This window comes from Tiliqua scincoides, chromosome 7 (genome assembly GCF_035046505.1).
Source record: "Tiliqua scincoides isolate rTilSci1 chromosome 7, rTilSci1.hap2, whole genome shotgun sequence".
Classification (NCBI taxonomy): Eukaryota; Metazoa; Chordata; class Lepidosauria; order Squamata; family Scincidae; genus Tiliqua; species Tiliqua scincoides.
In genome coordinates, this window is record NC_089827.1 from 48,023,189 (window position 1) to 48,036,317 (window position 13,129).

Consider the following 13,129-nt stretch of genomic DNA (forward strand, 5'->3'; position numbering starts at 1 on the left):
ACCCTGTCCTCCGGAAGTGGGGCTGGAAGCTCACCTTCTCAGCTCTTCCCTCCCCCCTGGAGATCTACAGCTGCATTCCATCCTTGATGGGTGTCTTTCTGGCTGCCTAGGTGCTACATAATCACCTTCCATTGAGTTGTAAATTCTTAGCAGCTAAGACTGCAAGCCACTTCTGTGTTACTGTTTTAGCTTGGTTCAGGCTTTACAATGCTACTAGGCCTAAACTGTACATATTCATGACACTTGGGTATCACCACAGAAGAAAGGCAGGATTTAAATGGAATAAACACACAATCCACCTACACATCAGCTCATGCGCAGTCACCCATGACACTGCTTCACTGTTGGTCGCGCACAGAAAGTGGTGCTCATTTTTTACATGGAATGACATTTGGTGTAGAAAACTCAGGGTCCACACCAGCTTGGGCACAAGTTATTGGGGGGGGGGGGCTTTTATGTGTGCAAATGTATCAGCTACCAACTCTCTTAACTATTCAGAATTCAGGCAGGCAGGAACCAGAGGCAGCATGATGGAGAACTCTCCTCTGCCTTGGGCCTCAGTCAGTTGCATGGTGTCTGGGCAGCCAAAGCTGTGATGGAGGCCAGCTGTCCTTTGCACTGTGGCTACAGCTTTGTGGTAGTGGCTGCTTTTGCCCTGTATCAGCTAGTCAGGGTCCTGTGGCTTACTGGATGATGCAGGCACCCTCTGCCACTGTCCATCTTCTTCCCTGGGCGTCAACAACATTAACATTCCCATAATTAGTCCCTGAAAGAAAGGGGATGGGTTCTGGCTGCTGCTTCCTTTCCGGCCACCCAGTAAGCCACAGGACACTCACTGGGGAGATGTGGCCACAGCTGCAGAGAGGTGGGACATGGGCTGGCGTAGCTGTGGGTCCTGCCAGCGGTATGGGTTCTGAGGCTGTACTCAGTCGGTCTTGACATGCAACTCTGGTTCTGAAAAACTGGTCACATTTGAAGCAGTCTGGAGATGTTTTCTATTTCTTTTCCTAGCCCAGAACAAAACACTGTATGTCTCTTTTACATAGTATCTGATACAGTATGGCTGCCATGGAAGAAATCTAGAACTCTGTTAAAGGACTTGTACCTCTGAATATGAGCGCCCCCTTCATGTGCTCACTCTTCCTGTCCAATAATTCTCAAACTAAAGACTAAAACAGCAGTATGATTCTACAACCAAGTAAAAAATGGAAATTGCTGAGATGGTTGGCTGCCCAATCTTATCGGCTGCTGACATGCAGGATTTAGGGCCACCAACGCAGCCTCTTCCAAATGCCCTGTGTCAGCAGGGGACCAGGATGACTGGGAAAGAAAAGTAAAGAAATATTTTACTTTCCTCCTTCCCTGCCTCCATGGGCCTGCTCAAATCTATGCCAGCTCTTTTGCTGGCATAGATCTGTTAGGGGCAAAGGGCCATGTTGGGCTGAGAATGGGAGCATTGGATCTGGTGGATGTTGATGCTGCTGAGATCCTCCCCTGACCTGGCCCAATCCTTGCCCCAATCCATCCCCCCTGCCCCCAACATACCCGGATCAGCAGCTGGTCTGCAGGGTGTTGCTGACAGAATGAGGCCTCATGGCCTTTGCAAAGATGGCTGTGTCCCACAGACTGTTGGAGAGATGGCTGTGATAGTGGGCTGAGGGGTTTGTTGGTGAACCTCACCGCCTGCCAGTGTATCCTGCGAAAAGCATAGGGCCCTTAGACTTTAACACACTACTGCCTGGCAAGTTTTTTCAGCTAGCAATGAAACCTTCATACCTATTATGAAAGCATTGGCTCAGTCATACAGCAGCGATTGATTTATAATAACTTGTAGTCATGTGAAATGGGCAATGAGAATCCAAGGAGTCTTTGAATTGTCCACTGTAGCTTGCTAGAGAGGGGAAAAAACACAACAAATGAATGACCTTGTATAGTTTGAAAAGTAGCATTCTAAATGGAGTTTAGTAGAAGTTTTGTTATTAAAGTCAGTTTGGGCAGGACTGCAGTCTATATCATTAGATCAAATCTCTGCAGCATTGTTAGGATTTTGATGTAATTAATGCACATGTAATTCAATCAATAATGAATGTTTTAAATAAAGCAACTTTTTTTTTGAGAAATTGTTGAGATTTTCCTCCCGGCTGTTCTTTGTTTGCAGTTCCACTAAAACAGGGTATGAATGAGCACAAATATCTGTTGCTTTGTTATTCATCTGCAACCAGGCCTTAGGCACTGCAAAGACCAAACTCCTGTGGCACACCTGTGGACCATTCATGGCACACCAATGTGCCAAGGCACACTTGTTGAAAAATCACTGTCCCAGGGGATAGAGGGCACCTCCTGAGCATGCAGCAGCCACATAGATCTGGTCTGTCGCACCTGAGCTGTCCTGGCTTCCCTGGGGACTGGAGTTGGATGGAGATGCTGAGCACTCTCAGGTGAGGCTGGTTTCTCCCTGCTTTCCTCCCACAGAGGTATGGTCCCCTGGGAAGAGGGAGGGACAACTGCCCCCATTGAAGACCGTGGTGCCCTTAAAAAACAGAGCTGCCCCAGCTGATGAGCATTACTTGAAGCATCTTATCAGGTCGGGTTGGCGCTTGGCCAGGAGAAGTGCTGAAAGGGTTAAAGGTGTGCCTTTGATACCTGGGCAGGGGACTGAAGCCTGCAGGCTGAAGGAGCTCTGGGCAGTGCGTGAAGGGTCCTAGCGCCGCCGGGTTGGACTTTGAGCCAGTTTCGTCTCCGGGGAAGAAGAATCCTGCACAAAGTTGTGGACTTTGAGATTTGATGTGGCGAGGTCTCTGCTTTAGACGGGAGAGAGAGAGACCTGCTAGCAAAGGTGATAGCCAGGCTCTTTCAGACGTTGTGTGTGTGTATATACACTCTCTTGTGTGTGTGTTTGTGTAAACTCTTCTGGCCAATTTTGATTCCCTAGAATCTGATCTGGCTCAGGGTGTTGTCTAATTCACTTTGCACTACCAGAGTGCAAAACACAGGACGATGCACTGAAGTGTGCGACAAAGCCTTCTGCGAGAGGATCTACAGGGCTCCTCTGGAGAATAGGGGCAAGAGGTGAGTAACACCCACCCAGATACCAAATTTTTGATTCCCTTCCTCCCCTCCCCCCAACTCTTTAAGAAAAATTGCCATTTTAAAAAATATGTGTATGTCTGGCCATTTTTCAACCACTGTGCCGGGACACATTGGTGTGCCACGAATGGTCACCCGGTGTGCTGTGGTAATGTGGGAGAGGGTCATTTATTAGTAGGGACATGGGGGGGTGTTAGCGCCCCCCCCCCGTTGGCAGCACAGCATGTCTTGTCAATGATCAAAAAACTGATGGTGTACCTTGACCATTTTAGTGCCTTGCCAGCATGCCACAAGATGAAAAGGGTTGAAAATTGCTGCCTTATCTGCTTATGATTTTTGTTAGGTTTTTAGTCTTGGTTCTTCAGGATGTTCAGGGTGCTCTACTTGATCCTGATTCCTCCATCTTCCCTTCACAACAACCTTGCATGGTAGGCCAGAGTGACTGGCACAAGGGTGATGTGGTTCATGGGAGTTTGTTTGAACCTGGGTCTTCTCTGCCTGAGTCCTCAGCTCTAACCACAATACTGTACTACCTCCAAATCTGAAGTATTTACACTGGATGGACTGGATAATCTTATGCTGGATGCAAGAGTAACTTTCCCCCCCCCCCTTTATTTTGTGTGAGAATAGCTGCCTGCTTAGCTTTTCAGTGTGTCTTTCTCTGAGCTGACCACTAAGTCAATTGTGAATGGAAACCCTTCTCGGGACTAGTTTGGCTGCTACTCTGGGCATGCATGTCTCTCCCCCCCCATCCAGCACTGTTTCATCGGTAATTATATGGGGGGGTTGTCCCCCAATATGGCCTCCCCATGCACAGTTTTAAAGTATCATCTGAACTTTATTGAGAGTTCCGTCTTAATGGTAAATACCCACAAAATGAGAACATGACTATAGCTGAGTAGCAGCAGCAAATAGTAGCCCCACCTTTCTGCAGCTGACTTTGACTCTTTCCCTAGAGTTTTTCTTTCTCAGTCCTTTGGGGCTGAGTCACCACTGTGTTGTATACAAAGTTGTGTAATAAGCAGCTGCTTGTGTTTTTGCAAAGAAAAAGCAGGTTTGGGGGTCAACTTGGGTAGAGTGTGGGGGAAGAGCAAGGATGCTTAATTCTTTAGGTGCAGGGTTCCAAGTGCACATTTGCAAGGGTAAATGTGCCTGAGATTCTGTGAATGTAGGGGAGCAGCTTGGGTATAAGTTGGAACAGGAAAGGATTAAGCATCCTATTATCTTGCTCAAAATTGCCACCTTCCAAAGTTGCTTAAAAACACTTTGGACCTCTTGTTATCTCCAGAGGCTTGGTCTGCACATGCAACAGGTGGTCACAAGCACTACCCAGGTTGCAGCTAGAGGGTACTTTATTATTATTTTTTAATTCTCCCCTTCATCAAGAACTCCCTACAAACAGAAAACTAGCACAGAAAGCAAAGAGTGGGTTAGAACCTTCTTTCTTCTGTTTCCAAGGAGTATGTATTCTTTATCTGGAGAAACACTTAGGACTGAGGTCCCCCCACATCTGTGGTGTGTAAGTTCTGTAGCCCTTTCTATTGTCACAGTGTTAGTCCACTTCATTCTGCTGCATGTAGATATTCCCATGCTTGGTTATGTCATCTACAAAGAATCTGGCCATGTGCTTAATCTTTGCCTCTGAGGTCTGTTAAGCATGGAAGCCTTTGCCATGTCTGCCAAGCATGCACTAGGGCCTGGAGGAAGCATGGACATCATGTGATGGTTTCTGCTAATATCAGAGCATGTGTGACATGACATCTAAGCAGGACAACCTTTCTTCCTAGGTGGAAAGGGGCATTTGAGGGGGCTCTGTAGTTGGGGAAAGGGGGTACGTTTTCCAAGTACAGTTGACTGACTTCTCTTACCTCTTGACTTTCTGATGGTGCCTCTTCTACCTGCATTACTAAAACAAACCTTTTAAATGTGCTTAATCTTATGCAGTCCTTATGCTTTGTCTTGTTTTATTACTGTTTTTTAACCTTGTAATTTACCTTTGGTGCCCTTACCTGGAGAAAGGGGTATAAATTCTTTAAACTGGAGGAAGCAGACTTGCAGAGGTGTGAGATGGTATTGCACACTCTCCTTGGAGGCAGAGGGTACTACTCAATTTAAAGTTTTAGAACTTCATCCTGTGAATTGTGACCCTAATGGGTTCACAAAGCCTCATGGGTTCACAAAGACTCACAAGGAGTCACAATAACCTTTTGAAGCCTATGCAAGAGAGGGCTTGGATCCAATCTCATAATAGTACTAACTTATCAAAACTGAATTCTTGATATAATCATTTTAAAGCCTCTTCTCTTTCTCTCTCTCTCTCTCTCTCTCTCTCTCTCTCTCTCTCTCTCTCTCCCTCCCCACAGCTCCTAAGGCCAGTCCTACTCAGGCTGATAGTGCTACCTCACAAGGTTGTTGTGAAGACCTAAGAGGTAGGGGGAAATGGGGTAGGTGGGGGTGGGTAGATTGGATCCTGGAGACTCACTGGTGGGATCCCCATTCTCGTACTTTATTGGTATTGTGGCACAAAAAAGGTTGAAGACCGCTGTCAATTGACTGCTGTCCATCAGAAAAGCTGTCCCCGTTTGGACTGGAGCTTAGCATTCCACCTTCACACTGCATGTCTTCTGAGTAGATCTGGGCACCAGGACACTCTGGACAGTCATGCCTGGCATCCCAGAAGGCTATGCAGTAGGATGTCTGAGCAGATGTGACTGCCCAGAGTGTCCTGGTGCCCAGTTCTACTCAGAAAACATGCAGCGCAGAGGTGGAACAGTAAGCTCTGCTCATGGAGCGGGAGAGGGGGGCTTTTCCCAAACCACGAATCCAGCCCCCAAGCCAGATTTGGAAAGCCCTGTTCTAGAATATGCTGTAAGCAAAGGTTTCGTGGAAACTGAAAGCTGCTTCAGGCAAGAAGTTGCTTGGAAGTGTTTACCACAAGGGCAAAGGGCTAGTTTTGATACTTGGGTAAGACTGATGGCTGTAAAACCTGTTTCCAATCAACAACTTGTGAGATTCATCCTTCAGGTTTTGCCAGGCCATACCCCTGACTTTTTCTTTTTTCTTTCAGCTGACTCAGTTGTTGCACTTAGTTTCAAATTGTATGGGAAGCAAAGGGAGGGGGAGGTTGCAGTTCAAGGTACTTGAGGCCTATTGGAAGGACCAGCAAAGTATCTGCAGACTTCTAACAAATGACGGGCTTCCAAGATTGTTTCAGTGCTGTTTTGAAGACCACACTGATGGATTTTCAGATGTTACTTCCTTTTAATATGTTGTGAATATGCATGCTCAAGAGTGTGTAATGCCGGACAGATGGCAAGTGCAGTATGTAATGGTTTGCACCCACTGCAAGGAGAAAAGATGCAGAAGTTCTATGAGGTTCCTGGTTTTCTGAAGTTCCTCCATTAGCTTTGCCAACTAACCAGAAAAGAAATTGCCTTGGCTTGCTCCTTTGCTGGAGAAGCTGTTTGATCTGCAGAAAACAGCTAGTGTGAGGTGATTGGCAGCACTGAGATAACAGATCAACTCCTTGTTATGGGGCCATATGGAAAGTTGGCAAACCTGTCCTCCATGCCCTTTCGCCATTATATAAGACTTATATAAGGACTTTGTTTTGATGTGTATTGATTGGATCATATGTATGCAATGGAGTTTGCAGTTTCTCCCTGGAATATATCTAAACTAGTATGTGATGTGAAGATATTGCTTCTAAGAAGAGTCTGGTTCTCCCTGGTTTTTAATGAAACCTACACAAAGGCTTGTCTATGTTTACCCTATCCCCATAGCAAGTGTAGGTCTGAGCTAGTTGGCAATTGAAAACGAGATGTGAACATAAGGGTATGAAGCTGCCTTCTGTAGTACCAGATCTCTAGTCCATCTTGCTGTGGATCTCCTACATAGAGACTGGCACTGGCTCTCCGGAGCTTCAAGCAGGGTTTGTTTCTCAGGCCTACCTGGAGATGACACAGACTGAACCCAGGACATACTGTATGAAAAACATGTATGAAAAACTGTATGAAAAACAAGGAGAGAGATCTTGGGGTGGTGGTGGTGGTGGTGGTGGACAGGTCGATGAAAGTGTCGACCCAATGTGCAGTGGCAGTGAAGAAGGCCAATTCTATGCTTGGGATCATTAGGAAGGGTATTGAGAACAAAACGGTTAGTATTATAATGCCGTTGTACAAATCGATGGTAAGGCCACACCTGGAGTATTGTGTCCAGTTCTGGTCGCTGCATCTCAAAAAAGACATAGTGGAAATGGAAAAGGTGCAAAAGAGAGCGACTAAGATGATTACGGGGCTGGGGCACCTTCCTTATGAGGAAAGGCTACGGCATTTGGGCCTCTTCAGCCTAGAAAAGAGACACCTGAGGGGGGACATGATTGAGACATACAAAATTATGCAGGGGATGGACAGAGTGGATAGGGAGATGCTCTTTACACTCTCACATAATACCAGAACCAGGGGACATCCACTAAAATTGAGTGTTGGGCGGGTTAGGACAGACAAAAGAAAATATTTCTTTACTCAGCGTGTGGTCGGTCTGTGGAACTCCTTGCCACAGGATGTGGTGCTGGCGTCTAGCCTAGACGCCTTTAAAAGGGGATTGGACGAGTTTCTGGAGGAAAAATCCATTATGGGGTACAAGCCATGATGTGTATGCGCAACCTCCTGATTTTAGGAATGGGTTAAGTCAGAATGCCAGATGTAGGGGAGAGCACCAGGATGAGGTCTCTTGTTATCTGGTGTGCTCCCTGGGGCATTTGGTGGGCCGCTGTGAGATACAGGAAGCTGGACTAGATGGGCCTATGGCCTGATCCAGTGGGGCTGTTCTTATGTTCTTATGTTCTTATGTGTTCCACCACTGGTCTATAGTCTTTTGCCCCCCCCCCCCTTAAGAGACTTGCAGGAAAAGGCAATGGGGTTTGTTGCAGCTGCTGAACAAGCTAATGTAGTCCTTTAGTCTTTCTGCCTAGATAGAAAGTCCAGCTAAGCAAACCTTTTCTGGGTTCTTTTGTGTGATGCTCTGTGTGACTCAATTTTAAAAAAAGAAACCCTCTCATGATACAGGAAGCCGGCAAAATTGGCACAGCATTTGTGATATAGAGTAGCCTACTTCTGTGGTACTTGCATAAGCTCCTCAGCTTGGCAGCTGTCTCCTCTTCCTGTTCCAGCTATAGGTTGCACCCTCCTACCACTTATCCTGCAGACTGCCCTTTCGGATCCTGCTGATCTGTCACTTTGCATCTCTGCAGCTGAAAAGGATTCTGCAGCTGCTTCTGTTCTGTGCACTTTCTGCATAGTGCAATTAATGAAAGTGACATCTGGGCATTGGAGGGTAATGTGGCTCATTGTTGAACCTCTCCAATTGGTTTTGTCCTGTATCCAAAACAAGAGGTCCCAGACAGACCAGGAAAAAGTGGGCAACAGCTGACCCCCCTGCATCAAAGGGATCCAGTAGCATCTCCTGCCACTTGCTGCAGCCATGCACTTGAAACAACTGAATCAAGAGCCACCTGCTTTCCCTAGTGCCTTGAGTTAATTCTGTCTTGGTAAACACCAGTTAGAATGAATAAACTTTTTTTCCCCGTGCAGTGGGGTAGATTTGTGTCATAAGGTTTAAAGGCCTTCCTTTTTTTTATTGTATAGATGCCAATCTATAGTTGTTTTAGAGCTGATCTTATCCTGATTGGATTTAAGTGTGCCTAAGGGCTTGTTTTATAGGAAGAACAAGCCCTTAGGTAAATCCAATCAGGATAAGATCAGCTCTAAAAAACTATCTATGCAATAAAAAAAAAGATCTTCCTATAGATCATTCATCCAATCATTCAAGTTGCCGTGACTCAAGATCAAGCCGAAGGCCAGTAGTAGTAGTAGTAGTAAGGGCTTGTCCATGTGGCCTCCATGTGAAACTTGTTCAGTCTGTCATCCATGAGAAACAATACATATTAATTGCCACCTTGTGTTGACCAGGGATGTCTTCTCTCCAAAGATACTAACCCCCAACTTCCCCTTGCCCCTAAGTTGGTGTCCTTAGCCTAGTTCAATGATGGCCAGAAGTAACACTTCGTTGTTGTGTAGGAACTCATTAGCTGCAAATGACAGAAGAGAAAATATGTCGATTTTGGTCATATTTCCAAGATATTATGGAGAACCCAATTATCATGCAGGCCTCCCTTCCAGCAGGCTGCCACTTCTGCTAAGATGTAACTTTGAAGCTCTGCAGCTAAGAGGCAGGGTGGCTTGATGTCCTCCTTTTCCAGGACATGTCCTCCTTTTTTAAAGGCTTGTGTCCTGGAAAAGAACTTAATTTCCTCCTTTTCCCTGTGAGCAAGCCCCTGCAGGTAGCCCATAGCCTTCCTGGAATTAATAAATTATATGTAATATAGTTTTAAATTTAATAAGTAATATAGTGTTGAAATTAACCACATGAAACCAATATACGAGTGTTTTTAGCTTTTATTGTCATGTCCTACATTTTTCTTGGATGTCCTACCTTTTGGAGTGCCTTGTCCTCTTCTGCAGTTATGACATCTGGTCACCCTGCTGAGAGGTGGTCTGCAAAGTGATGTCTCGACAGACATGCTGCTGCTGAAAGAGCCGCTTGCTTGATAACTGGGCCCTTCCAGCACCTTGGCAGTGTCTCCCTCTCTCACTGCTCTTGGTCTGCACCTTCTCCAATAGCGTTCTTGCCCTCTGAGGCCTCCATCTGTCTCTCCCTTCCAGAGCCTCGGCAGAAGGGGTGCTGTTGAAAGGACAGAGAGCTGGGAGAGCCCAATTATCGGATAAAGAGCTTCCATGGGCCTTATGTTTAACACCCCTGGCCTAGTTCTTTGGTTTTTAATCTTCTTGACTTGATGAGGTTAAATATCTACTTTTTGCATTTCAGGTTAAAGTATGTATTAATCATTCCCCTGCCTCCCTCTTCCATTTGCTTCCTGGAGTCCAGGAAGTCTTCAGGAGATGATGAGTTAGAAAGCCCGCCTGACAATTCCTGCGTGCTAGTTGTCATGCTCTTGGACTCCATCGTCAGGCTAGAGTACACCTGGTATTGGTTGGATGAAAGCAGTCACTGGATTGAATATGGCAAAAAGGTAAGCTGCTGCTGTGCAACTGTGCTGATAAGCCAACTGGGGGTGGCTCTCCCTGAGTTGTGGCTTTAGTACTTCAGTGCCATGTTTCTTATTTAAAGGGTGCGCAAGATGGTGCGCAGCGACTAAATCATAAGCAGGGAAATACAGACCTTGTATTTTGGTATGCAACTTCTAAACTTGAGATCATGCCATTGGTGCCTGAGGTTTAAAACCTCTCCGCTCTGCATTCTGATAAACTGTGCAAGTATTGGCCAACAACCAGACAATGCATGTAATTGGGAGGGGAAGCAGCAGGGGCCAAAGTGATGTAACATGGGGGCTTATGGTCTACAAAAGATAGCGTAAAACTTGGAAGGTTGGTGCTAACTGGTGTGCTTCATTTTTGTGCATCTCTCTAGCATCCAGAACATGGTGCAGCCTCAATATCCTCCTCTGATCTGGAGGCCGCTTTCTTAACTGACCAGAGGGGTGTTGTTTTCTTTCACGTGGCTTCTCAGCTATATGAGCTGAACTTCCAAGGTAGTGTGATTTTTTTTTTCCCCCTTTCAGGAGACTTAACATCAGGAAATGGCCTTTTCCTGTTGCACTTTCCAAGCAAGGAAACATTTTCTTCTCTTTAGTTTTCATGTTGACATTGGGCCACTCAATCTCTCTCAACCTAACCTACCCCACAGGATTGTTGTGAGGCCGAAAGGAGGGAAGGACCCATGTACACCAACCTGAGCTCCTTGGAGGAAAGGGTGGTGTAAAAAAATTGGACAATTGGCATGCAGTTTTATATGCTGACCACTTATGAAGCTTCAAGTGGTTCCTTGAATGTCAAAGTTGAGTTCCACGTTCACAGTGAAACTTAGATGTCGTATTCTGTACTGTTAATCTTAATGGGCTTCAGATACAGTACTTGTTTCAGCGCTAGATGGTAATTGGGGGGAATTGTACCACAGAAAACAGCCCTGAGTTCTTATTGTATAAAAAGGCCAACTTGGTGCCATTCCTTAGTCCTCTGTAGCTTATGTGGAAGTGATAACTGAATTGTTACCTTTTGGTCAAGACAAATCATGTGATGCTAAGCATTCCTGTTTCCCTCCAGAAATGGTCCAGAGAAATGTGCGCTATCGTACCCAGAGAAGAGTCTGCAGATGGCCTAAACTTGTGTTCTTTGGAGGTGAACACAAAAGCGAGAAGGGGTACTGGATATTTTTCGCTCTTCTTATAAAGCAATATCTCTAAAGGATGATGTGTGGAAAGGAAAAGATCTCTATTCCCCCCCCAGCAAGGCACATCCATGCGCATAGCCAATGTAGGTGCATATCTGGAATGCATGAACATCCCAGATCTGCATCCCAGTGCTCCTCCAGGTCCCACTGAACTGGCTGACTGCATCTTTTTATACGTGGGATGCTCTGTCTTCTCCAGTGCCACCACTCTCTTGCCATTCAAACCATTGACCCATAACCATTGAGTTAGAACTATTGTCTATGTCATTGATCCCTCAGCAGCAGAGGTGTTGGGCAGCACTTACCCCTGAAGATTCATGCATGTGGAGTCTTTTTTTACTCCTGTAATTGTGAAGACAGTTCTTTGTATTGGGTTGGTTGCTTTCTAGGGAAAGGGCTCCCTTTTTTTTTCCCCCTCCTCAATCTGCAAAAGTGATACCAATCCAGAAGAAAATGTCTTTGTCCGAATCGTGGTTAGAGGCTATAGGTGAAGGGGACAACTGCACAGTGCTTCCACCCATGCTACATTTTCAGATGACATTTGGGAATCCTAAGGGTAGGTTTCCTTTTAGAGAGGATGGCTTAATGCAAAGGAGGACGGGTCAAGTGAAGATTCTTGGTCATGATGGCTATATTGATTGAGACCTTTATTGGCATAAAATACGACTATATCTTCAGAGGCAGGATACCCTGAATACCAGTTGCTGGTCACAACTGTTGCCTTCTGCCTTACTTGTGGGTTTCCCAGATGCACCTTGCTGGTCACTGTGGGAGATACTTGTCTTGTTAAATCTTTGGTTTGATTCAGCAATGTGCCATAGTTTGCAGAATAGAGAATTCCAGCAGTTGCACTTCTATTCATCCGTACAAGATGAGCTGCGCATGCTAGAATTCTGGTCTCTACACTATCCTATCTTTCCAGCCTGTGAGATCAATGATGTCTGCAATACTGCTATTTCACCTAGTGCTTGACTTTTGCGGAATGTACTCCTGTGCTATCCAAGGTATTTCTGTATTGGGCTATTCTGTTTCCAGGCCAGAAAAATTAAAATAATGCAAAAGGTTTAATGCTGAACTGAAAAGTTTGTTCTCATCAGTACCTGTTGAAGTGGTAGGGGCAGACTCTGCAAGCATGTGCACCATGCTACATTCCCCTCACTGTTAAATGTGTTGCTTGAGCATCCACATTTCCTAAATACTTTCCAGAAGCCCAGCTACGTAACATGCAATATGGGACCTAACTTCCTTTGTGGGCTCACTTTTGTTTCTCTGTTCCTTTTTTGCAGCAGCCACTTTGAATCTTCTCTGTCTTTCTGTTTGTTTCCTTCAAACTGGGACCAATCAGCATTGCCTAACATAGGCTATAAGGTATTTGTGTTCTACCTGCTCTAGCCGTACATAATGGACCCAGCAGCAGCTTCTTGCAGCCAAATTCACACCCCTGACCACAAGGGAGAGAAGTTTGCCTGTAGCTTATTGGTGCACGTAGGGCAGCAAATTTTGGCACACTGTTGTGCCGTGAATGGTCTGCAGCTGTGGGAATTTGGGGGAGGGTCATTTGTTAGTAGGACCATTGGGAGATGTGAGCTCTGGCGTGCCTTGTCAATGGTCAAAATCCGATGGTGTGCTTTGACAACTTTAGCACCTTGTCAGTGTGCCATGATAAGAAAAAGGTTGAAAATCACTGTTGTAGGGCATCAATTCAACTGAATGACCTGCCTAAAGGAAGTCTTTG